Below are 4,194 nucleotides of genomic sequence, written 5' to 3' on the forward strand. Positions count from 1 at the left end.
CATTGATCTCCATCTCATCTGTAACTGCTCGCTCACCTTCCATCCTAGACAGATGATTCGCCACTTGGTTTTTGCAACCCTTTCTATCTTTCACTTCAGAGTCAAATTTATAGAGTAGTAACACCAATTGAATCAAACTTGGTTTAGCATCTTTTTTAGCCATCAAATATCTTAAGGCTGCATGATCAGTGTGGACACCACCTTGGTTCCATGAAGCTAAGCTCTAAATTTCTCAAAAGCATACACTACAGCAAGGAGTTCCGGTTCGGTGACAGTGTAGTTCTTTTAAGCTCCATTCAGAGCCTTCCCAGCATAATAGATTGGGTGAAACAATTTGTCCCTCTTTTTCCCCAACGCAGCTCCAAGGGCAACACCATTTGCGTCACACATGATCTCAAATGGCTTGGACCAATCTGGTGCTACAATGATAGGGGCTTCCACCAGTTTTCCTTTAAGGCATTCAAATGCCTTCAAGAAATTTTCATCAAAAGAAAACTTCACTTCCTTCTCCAAAAGTTTGCAGAGTGGGTTTTCGATCTTGGAGAAGTCTTTAATAAACCTTCGATAAAAGTCAGCATGGCCGAGAAAACTGTGAACCCCCTTCACAGAAACTGGAGGTGGTAATCTCTCAATAACTTCAACCTTGGCTTTATCAACTTCAACTCCTTTTGCTGAAATTTTATGCCCGAGAACAATGCCTTCCTTAATCATAAAGTGGCACTTCTCCCAATTAAGTACAAGATTGAATTCCACACATCGTTGCAAGTCCATACTCAGGTTTTCCAAACACAACTCAAATGAATATCCTACAACCAAAAAATCATCCATAAACACCTCCAAGGTGTCTTCAACCATATCTGAGAAAATAGACATCATGCACCATTGGAAGGTGGAAGGTGCATTACATAACCCAAACGGTATCCGCTTGAATGCAAAAGTGCCATAAGGGCATGTAAAAGTTGTCTTCTCCTTATCTTGGGGAGAAATATAAATTTGGTTATATCCAGAATAACCATCCAAAAAGAAATACCATCCCTTTCCTGCCAATCATTTAAGCATTTGATCCATGAAGGGCATTGGAAAGTGATATTTTAATGTCCACGAGTTGAGCTTTTGGTAATCCATACACACCCTCCACCTAATAATAGGCCTGAGTGGGATTAATTCATTCTTCTCATTGGCTACCACTGTAATGCCCCCTTTCTTAGGCACACATTGCACAGGACTCACCCACTTACTATCTAATATAGGATATACCACCCCTGTATCTAACCACTTGATAATTTCTTTCTGTACTACCTCTTGAATAGGTGGGTTCAGGAAATGTTGATGCTCAATAGTAGGCACACAATCCTCCTCTAGCTGAATTTTGTGCATACATATGACAGGAGGAATACCAATGATATCCGTAATAGTCCAACCAATAGCTCTCTTATATCTCTTAAGAACAGAGATGAGAACTTCCACCTGTTGCTCACCCAAATCAGCAGCAATAATGATGGGTAGTAAATTACCATCACCCAGGAACACGTACCTCAAATGACTGGGTAACTCTTTCAATTCCAACACCGATGGCTCTTCGAAAGATGGTTTTGCCGGTGGTGTTGGCCGATTATTAAGATCAAGATCGATCTTCTTAGGAGTATAATAATATGATCCCATTCCTGTCAAAGCATAAATGGTCTCTTTATAATCTGCAATATCTTCACGATCAAAATTCAAAAGTACTGCGGCTAACGGCTCAACAGCATGCTGCTCTTCTATTGGTACTTCCTGATTATCCTCATAATATACATCAACAATTGAGAACACTCTCATCTCTTTATGTTGTTTCATTGATTTTCACACATCAAAATGCACCATTTTGTCATTTATCGTAAATAAAAGGTCATTAGCTTGCAAATCAATCAGCACATTTTCGGTTGTGAGAAAAGGTCAACCCAAGATTTGGGTACCTTGAAGTCCACCTCGTAATCCAGAATTATAAAATCTGTAGTAAATATGAAGGTAGACACCTTCACCAGCACATCATACAAAACACCAACAGGTTGTTTTATCGACTTATCCGCCATCACAAGTCGCATATTGGTAGGCGTCGGGTTTTCTAAACCTAACTTTTTATAAATAGCTAATGGCATTAGGTTAATGCTAACTCCCAGATCACATAAGGCCTTAGAAGATTCGAAAGACCCTACCGTGCAAGGAATAGTGAACGCTCCTAGGTCTTTCTTCTTCTACACCAAGGACCTTATAGCAATAGCGCTACAATGATGGAGATTATCCACCGATTCGTTGCTCGCCACTCTTTTCTTTGTTAATAGGTCCTTTCTAAATTTGGTATACCCTAGATTTGCTCAAGTTCCTCAACCAAAGGCACATCTACCATCAACTGCTTTAACATGGCCATGAATTTACTAAACTTTATATCCTCAACCTTCTTCTTCAATCATTAAGGAAAGGGAGGTGGTGGTTTTAGGAGAGTGTTCATCATTACTTTCTTTACCTTGTCTTCCACTCTTTTCAACTTATCAACCTACTGACTGTTGGATGCCACATCATGAATAATTTTATCTCGTTTTTTAGATTCTACCGAATGATCAATATCTGCTTCATCAATAGTCTCTGCCATAATATCAACTACAGGCTTACCCACAGATGGGCTTACCAGTACTTTACCAGTCCTAGTGGTAATTTCCATGTACGAATCATCCTTTCTTGGATTATAAACTATTTTACTTGGTAGAGTGCCAGCCTTCCTCTAATTAAACACAGCAGAAAGTTGGTTCATTTGCTGCTCTAACTATTTTATTGAAGTAGAGTGCGAGTCAACCAATTGATTCATCGAGGATAAATCATTTTTCATCTCTACTACTCTAGTATTAGTTGCTTCCACCCCCTTCAATAATTTAGCCATTATATCTTCTATGGACATCTTCCCAGAGTTAGTTGTAGTAGCCTCACGATTTCCAGAAGGCATATACAACCCACTCTTGTCATTCTTGTTTTTCTAATTTCCTTGGTCTCAGTCCTTGTATCCAGATTTATCATAGTAGTTCCGACCTTGATTTCCTTGGCCACTACCATGGAAACCCCCCTGATTGTTCAAATAATTGGCTTCCTCCTCAGAATTGGAGTTAGTTTTTCCCTATGATGTAATAGCTTTAAACTTCTCTATTTTTCTTGATAATAAATACTTAGTAAGAAGGTCCATTTGTGTCTTCATGTGAGCTATGTCTTGGTCACGCTCCTCTTTCCTTCGCCTATGTTCTGCAGTCATGCCAATAGATACAATAGAGCTTGCTACCTCAGAATTCCTGGTATGCCAAGCTCTACTCTTCTTTGTCATACTATTCATCTTCTCAAATGCCTCAGGAAAAGTGAGGTCCATGAACGACCCACCCGCAACATTATCCACCACTAGCTTAGTCACCAAATTTAAGTCCCTATATAATATCTCCTTCAGGTGGATATTGGTCATCTGATGATTCGGGCATTGTGTGAGCTTCTTTTTAAACCTCTCCCAAGTTTCATGGAGAGCTTCAATTGGAACCTGCCTAAAATTACTAATTTCATCTCTTAATTATGCCCTCTTGGATGGCGGAAAGAACCTTTCTAAGAAAGCATCTTTCAATTGCCTCCAATTTTTAATAGAATCGGGGGTTATCCCATTCATCCATAAAGTTTCTTCTCCAAATAGAGACAACGAGAATAATCGCAGTCGAATACCATTTTGCCCTACTCCTACATTATCAAATGATTTGCATATCGAGATAAAGTTAATCAAATACATATTCGGATCATCACCCACAAGTCCACAGAATAGTCCCTTAATATGCAATAACTGCATCATGGTACTCATGATATTAAACTTAGCTCCGGGATCTAAGGGCGGAGGAATAATAGCCCATGTAGCACCATCCCCATCCAGGTCATCATCATCATCATATAGAAAAAATAGGGCAGCTCGGTATTTGGGTCTCATCCTAGCCTAGAAATTTCTATTGATATTCCTGTTCGCTGGTTCGGCTACATTATTTGCATACCTTGGGTTTAATAACTCATCATCACCCAGGTCCTTATCATCCGGGTTTACTTCTTGACCATCATTATCTGCATTCTGCTGGTTTACTTGTGCGGCTGCCAAGGCTGCTAATCTAGCCTGCTCCTGCTAAGCAACTATTCTTTCTGGGTTTT

The 4,194-nt window shown here is 39.7% G+C and overlaps 1 non-coding gene across 1 annotated transcript; it reads left to right on the forward strand.

Moving 5' to 3' along the window:
• Nucleotides 1-3,476: 3,476 nt before the first annotated feature.
• Nucleotides 3,477-3,582, forward strand: LOC124898279. The gene has a single exon (XR_007055254.1). It is a non-coding gene; the product is annotated as a small nucleolar RNA R71 (small nucleolar RNA).
• Nucleotides 3,583-4,194: the final 612 nt, after the last annotated feature.

This window comes from Capsicum annuum, chromosome 4, assembly GCF_002878395.1.
Source record: "Capsicum annuum cultivar UCD-10X-F1 chromosome 4, UCD10Xv1.1, whole genome shotgun sequence".
Classification (NCBI taxonomy): Eukaryota; Viridiplantae; Streptophyta; class Magnoliopsida; order Solanales; family Solanaceae; genus Capsicum; species Capsicum annuum.